Source organism: Podarcis gaigeae, assembly GCF_964106915.1.
Source record: "Podarcis gaigeae genome assembly, chromosome: 1".
Classification (NCBI taxonomy): Eukaryota; Metazoa; Chordata; class Lepidosauria; order Squamata; family Lacertidae; genus Podarcis; species Podarcis gaigeae.
This window is the reverse complement of record NC_139678.1, coordinates 115,192,531-115,207,490: the sequence shown is the minus strand read 5'-3', so window position 1 is coordinate 115,207,490 and position 14,960 is coordinate 115,192,531. Positions and strand designations below refer to the sequence as shown.

The 14,960-nt window shown below is 42.7% G+C and overlaps 1 long non-coding RNA gene across 1 annotated transcript in view; it reads right to left on the bottom strand.

Moving 5' to 3' along the window:
- The window catches only part of LOC310833796, a 36,320-nt gene extending 28,895 nt beyond the window's left edge, over positions 1-7,425 (bottom strand). The window contains exon 1 of the long non-coding RNA XR_014558935.1: positions 7,378-7,425. This is a non-coding gene — a long non-coding RNA (uncharacterized lncRNA). The remainder of the gene's footprint in view (positions 1-7,377) is intronic.
- Between the last annotated feature and the right edge of the window lie 7,535 nt (positions 7,426-14,960).

Sequence of the window (14,960 nt, the reverse complement as noted above, 5' to 3'; positions counted from 1 at the left end):
CTGGTCACATGACCCGGAAAGCTGTCAGTGGACAAACGCCAGCTCCCTCGGCCTGAGAGCGAGATGAGCGCCGCAACCCCATAGTCGCCTTTGATTGGACTTAACCATCCAGGGGTCCTTTACCTTTACCTTTTTTTACTCCCAAGGGTCATTCTTGGAGACTAGGCCTTCTGCCCCCCACATGGGTTTTTGGCGATACAGCCTCTTCTCCCTCAGCAAGATTCACGTGCATAGGGAAAGAGAGTGGTGGCAATACAGCATAAATTCCCAGGGGTGGGGAATGCCACCCTGATGTAAGAACCCTGTTGCTCCAAGGATTTGTGTTGGTGGGTAGGATTCTGCTTAAACTACAAATTGAAGGGTGGGGGTGCAATAAATATCTTTCTTTTGAGTTGCATAGGGGAAGGTTCATGGAAAAAAACATTTTTTAACCCCTCTACCAAATCTCTGTGATTGGAGTGCACTGAGGTAATCATTCAGTATGATAAAATCTAGACGTGCCCATCAAAACACCACCTCTCCATTGCCTCCCTTCTTAAGCTCTGGGTATTAAGTCTGTTTGGTTCCATTTTTCAGCAAAAACAAATAACAAAGAAAGATTACTTCCTCATCTGACTGATACTTAATATAACAGCAGCTCGAAGTACCTGGAAAATGTGAGAATCTTCTCTGAATTATCTCACTTCACTTCATAACTTGGGGTACTCACAGAGCTAATGCAAACCACCACCACCATTATTTGCTGGCCAGAAGAGTAGCAATATCTTTTAGTGGTCAGGAGTACAGTCGTACCTTGGAAGCTGAACGGAATCCGTTGCAGAAGTCTGTTCAACTTGCAATCGTTTCCAAGCACAATTCAAAGTGTTGGTGTTGACCCTTAAGGCCCTAAACGGCCTCAGCCCAGTATACCTGAAGCAGCATCTCCACCTCCATCGTTCAGCCCGGACACTGAGGTCCAGCTCCGAGGGCCTTCTGGTGGTTCCCTCACTGCGAGAAGCCAAGTTACAGGGAACCAGGCAGAGGGCCTTCTCAGTAGTGGCGCCCGCCCTGTGGAACACCCTCCCTTCAGAAGTCAAGGAAATAAACAACTACATGACATTTAGAAGACATCTGAAGGCAGCCCTGTTTAGGGAAGTTTTTAATGACTGATGTTTTAATGTATTTTTAATCTTTTGTTGGAAGCCTCCCAGAGTGACAGGGGAAACCCAGCCAGATGGGCAGGGTAGAAATACTACTACTACTACTACTACGACTACTACTAATAATAATAATTCCAAAATGTTCAGAAACCAATGCATGGCTTCTGACTGGCTGCAGGAAGCTCCTGCAGTTAATGGGAAGCTGCAGAAGCCACATTGGACGTTTGGCTTCCAAAGAACATTTGCAAACCAGAACACTCATTTCCGGGTTTGCGGTGTTTGGAAGCCAAAACGTACAAGTGCCAAGGCGTTTGGCTTCCAAGGTACGACTGTAGTCGAAATTTTTCTCTAGCATAGAAGAACATCTGGAAACGTAATAAATGCATGCTTAGAAGGTCATTTTCGAAAGCACTGTGCTTTCACATTGCCAGAGTAATTTTAGAGTTCATTAAAGCATTGCCATGCATGACTCTTTGAAAACTGGATACATCAATAGCAACAGTTGGTGAGTATTGCTTTCATAGCCTAGATTATATAAATAGTATGGACACTCTTGGCATAGTGGCATTGTAATACCACATTGCAAGGATGTGTGTGCTTTTGGGAAAATGCCAGGGATATCTTTATGCCCTCACTGAAGCTATCAATTCCTACAGTGCTGGCATAAACCTTTTTCCTGGGTTCAGCAGTTTCGTTTTTACTGTTCCCATCGTGTGGCTTTTCTCGATCTTGATTTTAAGATTGTCCGTTATTCAAAAGCACCTATTAAGCTGATGGCTGTCTTTATTACGATCTGTAAATAATTGTGATCTCTGACACCAAAACATAATAAAATATGGATTAATCGTGATGTGTTAATGTGGTGGAAAGGCACTCTGAGTCTGAGAGAGCAATTTCTGAGCAGCTAGCGCAGCACTGAGGAGCACACCAGGTAGGCTTCATCAGTCAGGGAACAATGTGAATCTATCAAACTCAGAGAGGACTAGTGAGTTTGCCATGTTCACAGAACCCAAATGTCAAGTTCATACATATCACAGGAGCATGACACATAAAAATGCCCTCATACCACAATGTTCTTATTCAGAAGACACCTACCCTCAAAATGTTACAGTTCCATCAGCACTTGAGAAACCACGATGGGTAGATTTATTAGTAAGTAGTGAGCGAAAGTCAATCTACAAATACCCAGAGACATTATTCTTTATGTTGACTTGTCCCACTTTCATTCAAGTGCAGAAGGGTGAGGGAATGTCCCCTTTCCTCTCTCAGGGGTTTGGAAATCGCAGCTGATGCAGAATTCAGCCGCCAGGTCGTTGAGCAGGGCAAGATGGTCTGAATATATAAACACCAATTTTGGTGCAGCTGCACTGACTACCAACTAGTTTTCAGTAGGGCTGGGCAATAAATGGGTATATCGCCCAAAACCGGTTTGAGGTCCATAGAGTTATATCGGTTTCATAATTTTTAACCTGGCGATATATCATGGATCATGGTGTGTGTGTGTGTATGTGCCACGCAGAAATCACAATGTGGGGAAAATCCAGCCAATGCTTCTTTCGATTCCTGCAGCCCTTGTTAACTGCCGACTCAGCTCTTCCCTGCCTCCTGAGGAGGCAGTGAATCACAAGACCAGCAAAGATCATGATGCAGGAAAAAAACGTGAAGCCAGCCAATGGCTCTATGCAGCTCCACTCTTATTTCAGACATCGTGAAATATTGGTATGTCATTATTTTTTGCTGGTGAAATATTACAATGTTGAAAACCAGATATTTTCCAACCCTGGTTTCCAGGCTCAATTCAAAGTGCTGGTTTTGACCTATAAAGCTTTATGTGGCTCTAGATATTGCTGAACTACAACAGCCATCAACCCCAGCGAGCAGGGCCAATGGCTGGGGATGATGGGAATTGGAGTTCAGCAACATGTGGAGAATTAAAGGTTCCCTACACCTGCTTTATGGGATGTAGCAAGAAAATGGCTCTCTTCAACAGAGTCACACAAGAGAGACTGAAACACTGTTGGCTGGTGAGAAAGGGTGTTCTTGTTTTACACAGACACATTAGTAAAAGCTTTCTGTCTCCGGATTGCTTTATAAAGTGGGAACGTTCCTCCTGTTTGAAGAACTCAATGTACAATCAGATCAAAAGGAAGAACCATGTTCAAGAGATACTGAAATCTTTCAGCTGAATGGCCCAGGGCTCTGGATTCTAATATGACAGGCATTTATAAGTGTAATTGATGGGAAAGTTAACAAAGCTGGGAAACAAAATGCCTCACATGCTTTGCCAATGCAAAGCTCCCTAAATTGAGAAAGGTTTTTATAGTAATGCATGTCCCATAAAAAAGATAACCTGCAACCACATCATAAAACAGTTTTTAAAAAAAGTTCCTATAAATGAGCAAGCTAATTATATTGCTGGCAAACTGACATTATCTACATCTAAATTCACTTGTTTGGTTTTCTGCTGAGCAAAAAAAGTGTTTACAAAGTTCTCTTAGCTACAGGTTTTCTCCGTTTATCTCCCTTCACACCCGCCCACTTTGCATAATATGTCAAGGACCCCCGCAGCCACAGGCTTACAGTACCTGGCAGCAGAACTGTCGCCATTTTGATTTCATAGAATGATCCGGAGCAATGCTTCATTGGAGGGCATTGTGAGAAATTAAAATGGCAGCTCCTCAACCTAGCCATTGGCACTCATTAGTCTGGAGTGCCAATTAAGGTGTGTGTGGGGGGGTATACAGGGCAGGTGCTACTCAAATATGCTTTTTGTAACCTAAGGAGTGTCCTGCTGGATCAGACCAAAGACCCAACTAGCCCAGCATCCTGTTCTCCCATTGGCCAGCCAGCTGTCTACAGGAAGCCGACAAGCAGAACCTGAGGGCAGCAGCACTTTCCTCAGTTGTGATTCCCAGGAAATTTTTTTCAGAGTCATACTGGCTCACACTGTTGAGATAGAACATAACCATCATGACCAGCAGCCACTGAATTTTTGTAAATTCTTCTTAAAAGCCATCCAGACTGGTGGCCATCGCTACATCTTGTGGGAGCGAGTTCTGTAATTTAGCTACATACTGTGCGAAGGAGGACTTTCTTTCGTCTCCCCTGAATCTTCTAATATTCAGCTTCATGGGTTGGCCCCAAGCTCTAGTATAATGAGAGAAAACTTATCTCTGGGCTTTCCTCAGCTCTTTCCAGACAGGACCCGCTATTTAAAGCTCTGCGTCCGAGCACCCTTTTTCGCTCCAGATCTTTCTTTGTGAAATCCCGTTCTTTAAAGCTCCATCGGAGCAAACATCAATCTGCAGAAAACACAAATTGATATTTGTTCCGATTCAACTCTAAAGAGCAGGGTTGGGTTTGTTTGGTTTTGGGGGTTTTTTTGCAAGGAAAGCTTGGGACTTGGAGCATTAAAATGTGAACCTCTGCCTGGAAAGAGCAGGGCAAAAGGGAAGTGTGGATAAGCCCTCTATCTATTTTCTCCATACCATTCTTTTTTAATCATTATTTGAATTTTGGTTTTTTAAAAAACCATATATTATAGTATATATGCGCCACCATATTTAGCATTAGCATGCAGAATACACAAGAGTTAGTATCTTGCACTACTTTTGTTATATGTAATGGAGTACATTGGTGACTTCTTGTAGTTTAAAAAATACCAAGTGAGATTCCTTGCTTCCACCATTTAAATAGCATGTTCCCCACGCACATGGAGCTCCCTTGCTGTCTGTGGCAGAAGTGCATGAGTTCATGGAGGTCATTCACAACCAGCAATTGTATCGTGTGAAAATCTCCTTAGTCAAAACTGTGTTATGGAAACCTCAGGATAACATATGAATAAATATTATTTTTAATTGGACTAAAGTTTTATAAGTACATGGGATTTGCAGAATCACCACTCAAATCTCATCAGAGGAAATTACACTGCATCTAGTAATCGTTATTGCAAAACATTTACTAACAGCATGAGTTTTCTGCTAGAATAACTCGTGAGATTAATGTGCAGGCACCTGAACGATGTTGCAAACTGCAGTTGCCTAAACAGCAAACACTTGGATATGGCTAGGAGCATGCATAATAATGCACAAGCTCAGTAGCATAGCCTCTGTCCTTTTGTTAACAATGGCAGGAAATACAAAGAATCCCCTTCTGTGTGTGTACATACCAGATTACCATCTGGACTGCCCCATATTTCCTCTCTCCTCTGTAAGTGATAATAGATTAAAACAAATGCTACACATCATCACCATGGCTGATCTCCTGGCTCAATGGAAATCCATACCCCAAATATTTGATGAAAATATTACAACCATCCTTCTAGCAGATTAGTTAGTGCACTAGGAAAAGACAAGGCCTCACGGTTCTTATGCCACTTTGCATTTAGGGCTTTTTAATTTATGGCCTGTGAAAAGTTTTATTGTGCTGACTGACAAGGCCTGAGAGATTGAGGTTTCCTACTTCACATACTAGAGGATTTAGCAAGCATTAGTTGGCTCACGAAAAGGGATTACGCAAACTTTAAGTTATTCCACCAGCCAACCCCCACTGCATGGTCTGATGATGACTTTATACATAGGCCCACAGATAATGCCTTGAAATTTATTACTGCACATTCAAATGATTTTTTTTGGTATGAATATCATTAAACATAAAGTTTTATACACTGCATACCCTCCAACACTTTGAAGCCAAAATCCAGGATGCCATCTTCCCATTTTTTAAAACGTGAGAGCACAGTGGCCATTGTGTGCGATCACAGCGATCAAAATGGCCGCCATTCTTTCTTGATGAAAAATGAGACATCCCAGTTTTTCCAGGACACTAGCTTTGCATGCACACTGCTACGTTTTTCCTTATTAGTGAGTGACAAGGCATCCATTTTATGTTGTAGTGGTAGGGCAATCCTGTGGCCTTGTTAAAACAGCCTCCACTATGCCAGACTTGCTGCTGTTGTATCTATAAACAGTTCTTCATCTATCCAAAAATCAGGACAAGGCATGAGATTCACTTAATTGTGTCATTACAATACAATGGAGCAGGGTGAGGTGGGGATATTTTACATCAGCGTATCAAACTGGGGATCTCAACAGCATAAACACAAAAATAACACTACAGTGCAAAAAGCATTGATGCAACAACAACAGCCATTACCACATAGTCTCTAGGAACATAGCTGGCACCCACAAATCACGATGTTATTCTTAATGTCCCCACATTGGTCATTCATTGCTGGCACCAATCAACAAGCAAAATGGCACAAACACCAGAATGGTATCCCTTGACCCATTCCATATCCTTGCCACACACAAAATATAAGCATGCTGCCAGAAAGAGTCCACAGCACCTTCTCTAGAGGACTGCTTAGGAAGGCAACAAACACATAGCTCCATCTCTAAGTTATTGCAGTCTCCACAGTTGCATATGATTAAAAATCTCTGTGCTACTGGCATTTCCAAGAGTTCTTTTCAAGTCCTCAGAAGGAAGGGTTGCAAACCTTCAGTGGTTCCACGTTTACTGCTTCCCCTCTCCTGGATCATTCAGAAGCTCAGGAAACAGAAGAGGGAATTCAAAACCTTTGTTGTGGGTGCAGGAGGCAGGAGGATGAGAAGGAGAAGGTTGGCGAGGGATGTTTGCCAGGGGCTTGCCATTGAATTTATTGGTGAGCCAGCGTGGTGTAGTGCCTAGAGGGTGAGACAGGACTGAGGAGAGCCAGGTTGAGATCCTCATTCAGTGTCACCATCTTTCAGCCTGACCTTCCTCACACAGTTGTTGTGATAATAAAAATGAGGGTGGGTGGAGAGAACCAGATACCCCAACTTGAGCTGATTGGATGAAAGAACTGGATGGAAATAATGTGCATGTGTTTTGTTGTAACAGCTATTTTCTTAGAACCCTACACTGGGAGGGAAGTGGGACTTACTCCTGGGAGAAGGATGTGACTAAACTTGCTCCCATTCCTTCAAACATCCTGAATCACATCCCCCAAGGCTGCCCATTTCTGGCCCCTCTTTTGCAGTCGTAGTTAGGATGGTGGCACAACCGTACTGACCATGAACTGTGACTCTCTTTCTGCAAAAAGCCATGAAGAGCAATGCACGGTTGCTTCCTCCTTCTCGGGAGTTTCTTTGCCGCGAAAGAAAGGGGGTGGGAGGGGACAACAGCTCTGTACACTTCCCAAAATAACAAGCACAAAAAAATTACTTTTGTCTGTTGTGGGAATAGAAGTTACGGTAACCTTTAAAATGCTGCTTCCGCTCCGTATTTTTCAGGCTGAAGACCTTGACGTCCTCAGGGGAATTTTAGAAATGTCACGCAGAGATATCTGTTTGGAGTGAGATAATACCTGATGATTATGTAGGGAAATCATTCCTCGATGGGATATATCACGTACTACATATTACTAGCCACTAAAACTGTGGCTAAACAGCAGCAGCTGCACAGCTGTCCTTTAAGCACAAGAGAGTTATGAAAGGCAGAATATAAACTGGAAACAACAAAGCCAAGTTCTGAGTATTTCTTTTTGAGTCAGCAGGTTAAAGTGCCTGGAGGGCCAAATCCCTAAGAGGGACTGTTTGCTTACAAAGGAGTTTTATTCGTTCGTTCATTTGTTTGTTTATGGGAGTTACAGACAGTTTTACAGTCACATTCTAAGCTTCTGAAGCCAAAGCTTGCAATTCTACATATTCCACAATGAATCGTAAATAAAACTCATCCCTGGAGAGAAAAACTAAATCCTAAAACAGCAATAACTAATAGGCAACAGGACAGCACCCAGGGCCACCTGAAAGCATTTTGCTGTCTTAGGAGAAGGACAAGATGCTGTCTCATCAATAATAATAATAATAATAATAATAATAATAATAATAATTTATTTGTATACCCTGTCCATCTGGCTGGGTTCCCCAGCCACTCTGGGCAGCTCCCAACAGAATATTAAAAACACTATAAAACATCAAACTTTAAAAGTTCCCTAAACAGGGCTGCCTTCAGATGTCTTCTAAAAGTCAGATAGTTGTTTATTTCCTTGACATCTGATGGAGGGCGTTCCACAGGGTGGACGCCACCACTGAGAAGGCCCCCTGCCTGGCTCCCTGTAGCTCACTTCTCGCAGTGAGGTAACCGCCAGAAGGCTCTCGGAGCTGGACCTCAGTGTCCGGGCTGAACAGTGGGGGTGGAGGTGCTACTTCAGAAGCCATTTAGGGCTTCTATGTGTAAGTCCCTTCCAGGTGTAGAAGCTGACCAGAATGGCAGCTGAATCTTACTTCAACACAGGCAACGGGACAGTATGGGCACAGGGTAGGCTTCCTGATGTAGAATAGGATGTCTCTATTTTAATCAGAGAAATGTTAGAGTCTTTGATTCCCTTTCCAATGCTATGATAACCAGTACTAATCTTGCATCTACTTCTTCTGCAGCAGAAGACGTCTTTAAAAATGGACCTGACCTTCTTCCTACAAGCCAAAAGTGAGCTGGCCAGGGTTTCAACAGGGTGCTATGCAGCAGTCCTTTTAATAGCAACTTGAAAACATTAGCATGTGTTAAAAGCTTTTCTCCATGCTGTGAAAAGCTTTGCCTACTGATCTTCATCATCTGAAGTTGCTTTTAAAGGTACAAGAGCAGGCCAGGCTCTTTCTCTTTGTTTCTGGTCAGTTCTTAGGTCTACTTTTTAGGCAAGTCTCAAGGAATTCCACCTGGAGAACAACTAAACTGAAAAGGCCCTAGACTAGGAAGGGGTGATGCCTCAGGTGAGGGGAATAGCCACGAAAGGTTCTTCCCCTACCTCTGCCCCAGATCTCAGAACATTATCTTCTGAGCAGAGCATTATCTTAACTGCAAAACCCAATCAGAGCAATCCACTCCATTGTATCACCTCTGCACTAAGGTTAGGGATGGGAAGGAAAATAGAAAATAGACAGATGGAAAGCAAATAGCAAAATTCTCATTCAGGCACTAATTTCTCATAGTAACACTTTACTAAGGGAAGCAGTTCTGGAAGAAGTGGATCCAAATGGCAGTTAGTCACAAGTAAGGATCAATGAATCTGTCAATTTCAGATTCTCTTACTTTCTCATTTTTTCCAGTCTGAAGTTCAGTTCTCCACATTCCCGTATCAATTTGAATTTTTATTTAAAAGTTTTCATAAAAATTAATCAGAATATTAGAGCAAATTTATCCTAATGTATGCATTTTTGTACACAATTTCCCCTAGTCTATACATTATTTCCCTAATGCCTGCATTGTTATGCACATTTACCCCATTATATGCATTTTTGTACACAATTTTAACTTTTTTCAACTATTTATGGTTTTATTGTACAGTGTGATATTTTTACTGCTGTAAACTACTTCAGTATATTACATATATACATATACATATTCATACATACACACCGATGCTTTTAAAATTGATTAATTAAGTAGTTGGAGAATGGCATTGCAAAATTCATAGAAGTGCGAATTTCAGTGGATGGTTGTACTTTGTTTCACATATTGTTGTGGAAAGTGAAAATTGGGTAGCATTGCCTTCAGATGTGAAATAAATCTACTTATCTATTCCTAGTCACACCTGTGCTGATGGAGTGGACTCTTCTGACCCATCTTTGCTGCAGTCAGGTGGCTCATAGGCAGCAGTCCTGGATGAGGAGCAGTCAAATGGTAGTTGGTCCTTTAAAGTGATTCTTCAAGGTTTCCTATAGCAGCCCAGAACATTGATAACAAGCCTGACTGCTACATTTTCCAGCTTGCTGCCGTTCTCATGGTTTCACGTCACCCTTATTAAGCATACAATAAATGGAGAAGCGCAACTGAAAAGTGTAGCTCAATAAATATGAAGGTGGCATGTTTTCATCAGTGCAACTAACCATCTGAACCAGTCTTTCCCAAACTTGGGTCTCCAGTTGCTTTTTGGACTACAGTTCCCATCATCCCTGACGACTGGGTTCTGCTAGCTAGGGATGATGGACGTTGTAGTCCAAAAACAGCTGGAGACCCAAGTTTGGGAAACCCTGATCTAAATGTTCAATGCTAAAGCTTTATTCTTGGGTTCATCTTAATAGGGTGAGCAGAACAACTCACAGAAGTTTTAGGGTGTTCTGAAACTGAGGCATCTTTTAAAATCTGATATTAAGCAGTGCTTACCTTTGTGTTTTTAAAAGATATTCTGCCTCTGGGGTTTTGTATAGTTAAGAATATTTCATTACCAAAACAATATAGAAGAGGGTTTCCTCTTCTAATAATGAATAGTATCATTTGTTTATTAAATTGTATGCTTACCCAACACTTTCCCTTAGACAGACAAGGTTTACAGCAGGCATAGGCAAACTCGGCCCTTCAGATGTTTTTGAGACTACAATTCCCATCATCCCTGACCACTGGTCCTGTTAGCTAGGGATGATGGGAGTTGTAGTCCCAAAACATCTGGAGGGCCGAGTTTGCCTACGCCTGGCGTAGGCTTATGCAGCTGCAATTCCCACTCAGTTAAATAGTAATTATTCCCAGGAAAGTGTATATAAGATTCCAGTCCCCTTGATATTTTACAGTATCCAACATGCTCTTTAAATCCGTTGAATCAGTTATAAGTCACTTTATCACTTTCACCATAAAGAACACTTTAATCATAAAGAAAAACTTAAATACTCCCAAAACCGTATATGCAGTTGAGTGACCCGCGTTCATTGCACAATAAAGTGTTTTTGTCATAAAGCAGCGCTCTCAGTATCGTTTTCATTGGCAAACACTAAGTATTGTGGAAGCTCTCGTGATTGCGGCACTTGAAATATCCTTCTCCAACCAAATGATTTCCTCTGCAATTGATGTCATAAAGAATATCTCTGTTAAGTTGTCTTCGTTTCCCCAGGTTTCAATCCTTATGATGATCAATTATTTATATACAGGCTAGATGAAAGGCAAGATTGTAATGACCCGGAGGACTTTAATAGTGACATCATAAATCTTGAGAGCGAAGCTCAAGTGGGTGATATTAACATAAAAACAGTGCTGGTTCAAGTATATTTCACTCTTTTCTCGAGGAAGCTCCTGAACTGCCTACAGATCTTCCCTCCTGCTTTTAATAGACTAGTAGCCTTATCCTCTGCATTTTTACTCTGAAATAAAATCCACTCACAGCAGGAGGAATGAGCGCTGGGAGGAGCACAGAGAGAAGAAACGCTATGGGGCACCAGTAGCAAAACCGGGCGCCTTCATCTGCCCCAACTGCAACAAAACGTGTCTCTCCTGTATCAGTTTCTGCAGCCACAGCAGGCACTGTAACTCCCCAACGTTTTGACTAAACCCCCATCAGACAAACTCTCCCAAGACAGACGGATGGCAAAACAAGCTAAATCCACTCAGTTCAATGAGTCTCTCTCCCAAGCATATCTGCAAAGCTTTCTCCCAAATATATTTGCAATACTTCACACAATATTTTCATGGTCTTATGTAGTTTTGGCCCCTGTGCACCATACACATAAAGCACTGCAATACCTCTTTAATATTCCCAGAATTCTGGGAAATGTAGTTTGTTAAAGGCGCTGAGACTTATTAAGAGACCACTATTCCCCTTACAGAGCTACAGTTTACAGAGTGGTATATCAACCCATCCATCTTACCAGGGAACTTTGGGAAATGGAGCTCTGTGAGGGGGAGAGGGGGTCTCTAAACAACTCTCAGAACCCTCAACAGTTCTCAGAATTATTTGGGGGTGGGGCGTGGGAACCATGACTGTTAAGCTGGCATTAAACGTACAGTGCAGATGTGACTTTTAATTACTCTCACCCAGACTAAGACATTCCACTGGAAATCACTTTTGTGTTTCTGCAACTCCCATTCATTTTACCAGGACAACCACCAGGGACTTTTTCAGTCCATTCTGAGCTTGATCATATGTTTCACAACTACGTCAGGTTGAAGCGTTTTCATAGAATCATAGAATTGTAGAGTTGGAAGGGACCATGAGCCTTATCCAGTGCATTTTCCCCTCAGAAATAAAATCCACTCACAGTGTGGATATGCAGCTGTCTTGCACAAAATTTTATGCAGTTCGTGCTTCCATCAAATTGTGTAATACATATGTAAAATCAGGGTGTGTGTTTTTCCCCCAGACAGAGCTCACCAGAACTCAGTTCCAGCACCTCTCAGGTGGTCACCACTGCCATTATAAGAGAACAAGGGAGGCGTTCATGGTGAGTTCATGGTGAAATTCATGGGAGTTTCAGATGTTGATGTCAAGGAACCTGTTGCTCTGCCAATCAGATATGATTCTCAATGAGCAACTGACTGTCATCCATGTGTGACTGACTTTGACATCCCGACTGCTAAAAAACCCAGAAGGGGCCACTCAAAAGGTGTCAGCACAACAAGGAGCTAAAACCCAGCATAGCAATAATTGTTAACATAAAGATGCCATCAGGATACATGACGAGTCCCTTGTCATTTCACATTTCACGCAACACAAACGCGACATCTTTCCCTTAAGATTGCTAGACATTAATCAAACGTACCTCCTCACTTGAGAAGATGAATGCTACCTAAGGAGGGAAGCCTCCAATATATTTACTGTGAGGTGCTTGTTTTTTTTAGCCCTGCAGACCATAATGACACATGGTACTACCACGTGAGAAGCCACCGTGTCACAGGGAATTTCTGCTCTCGTCCTGCACTGTCTTCTCATCTTGGTCTGTTGATTTCTCAAGGGCACTTTTCAAACCCAGTGACTTTTATTTAAGGGGGTTTCTTTTGTTGGGAGTAGGAGATGTGAGGATGCATAATCCTTTTGTGTGTTTCTTAGTCAATGTGACACAGCAACAGCTGTAAATTCATTCATTCATTGGAATTATTTCTTACAGCTTCCATTTATCTGCAGAGACTTGCTCAACCACAATCATATTCACCTGAGAAAGGAATTTGTCCTAGAACTTACTACAGTTATACCTTGGATCCCAAACGCCTTGGTACTCGGACGTTTTGGCTCCCGAACGCCACAAACCCAGAAGTGAGTGTTCCGGATTGCAAACATTCTTTGGAATCTGAACATCCAACGGAGCTTCCTGCAGCCATTCAGAAGCCATGCTTTGGTTTCTGAACGTTTTGGAAGTCGAATGGAACCGATTCTGTTCAACTTCCAAGGTACGACTGTACTTTAGGACTTCTAAGTGCTGGCTCTTTAACCAACTTATTAAAGTAAAATTAAAATATATTTGCACACAACCAAATGACTTCTTGAGATATTGGGAGAAAATTTTCAGTTTAATGTTCGCCCATTACATATCTTACTAGAGATGGGGCACAATGGGTCAGTGTGTCTGGCTGTTAACCTAGAAGGTTGGTGGTTCGAGCCCATCCAGGGATGGCTGTTGACAGAATTCTTGCATTGCAGAGGGTTCAACTAGATGATCCTTAGGATCTCTTCCAACTCCACAATTTTATGAAATTTCAAAAAGTTTTGTGTACAGCTACTGCTGGGGAACAGGACATAAAATGTGCCTGTCAGGATAAAGCAGCTTTCACCAACCTGAGTGATGCTGTGGACTTCAACTCCCCTTGGCCCATCCCAGGCAAGGATATAGCAAAGGATCTTAGAATGTGGTTTGTTTGCTTTTTTACTTCAATGTCTGCCCCTAGTGGGCAAATGTAACATGGCAATAGCTCAAAGAGTGAAAAGGGGCGAGCACACAGAATTAAACAGAGACATAAAATTCACCCAATGGTTCTGGTTTAGCTGTGATTGTTTTTCTTTAAGTGGACCGCAACCGTCATACTTTGTGGCTAGGCAAGCTGCAAGACAACACACCCTATTTTTTGCCATACAAATCAGGTAAGAAAACCAGTTGCTTTAACAAGACGCTGGTGATCCAGTGTGGATGTTTAGCAAGCTGCCATGGTGTTGCATTAATTATTATTTATTTGGAAGATTTATATCCCACCTCTCTGCTTGACCACAGGTCCCTAAGGGAACTGACAGTAAAGAAAAATCAGTACCTATGGATGCCTTCCTCCCAATGCTTTATAACGCACACACAGGCCCTTATTGAGCAATATCCATTTGAAGTCAAAGGTAAAAAGGTAAAGGTAACCTGGATGGTTAAGTCCAGTCAAAGGTGACTATGGGGTCAGTCATCTCGCTTCAGGCCGAGGGACCCAGCGTTTGTCCACAGACAGCTTTCTGGGTCATGTGGGCAGCAGGACTATACCACTTCTGGTGCAACGGGAAACCAGAGCACATGGAAACGCTGTTTACCTTCCCACCACTATGGTACCTATTTATCTGCTTGCACTGGCATGCTTTCAAACTGCTAAGTTGGCAGGAGCTGGGGCAGAGCAACAGGAGCTCACTCTGTCATGGGATGAGAACCTCGACCTTCTGATCAGCAAGCCCAAGAGGCTCAGTGGTTTAGACCAGTGTTGCCCAACCTTGGGCCTCCAGCTGGTTTTGGACTACAATTCCCATCATCCTTGACCACTGGTCATGCTAGCGAGGGGTGATGGGAGTTGTAGTCCAAAAACAGCTGGAGGCCCAAGGTTGGGGAACACTGGTTTAGACCACAGCGCCACCCGCAACTGCTCCACCAGGGAAGCATTATATCATCCCTTTGTCTTTTTTTGTGTGTTGTTCATTCTGAAGGGTGGTCATACAAGCAGTCTCTGCTTGTGAGCAGCAAAAGAAGTGTTGAACCTGGTTGCGTGTGCAGGGATCCCTGAAGTACCTCTGTTCTGGGGATCTCGTTGCCTGTGCCACCCCTGCATTTTGCAGCTTGTGTCTCCTGCGTGGGATGGGATAGGGTAGGTGATGTAGCGAAGTCATGGCTCCCACATCGCCGCCAT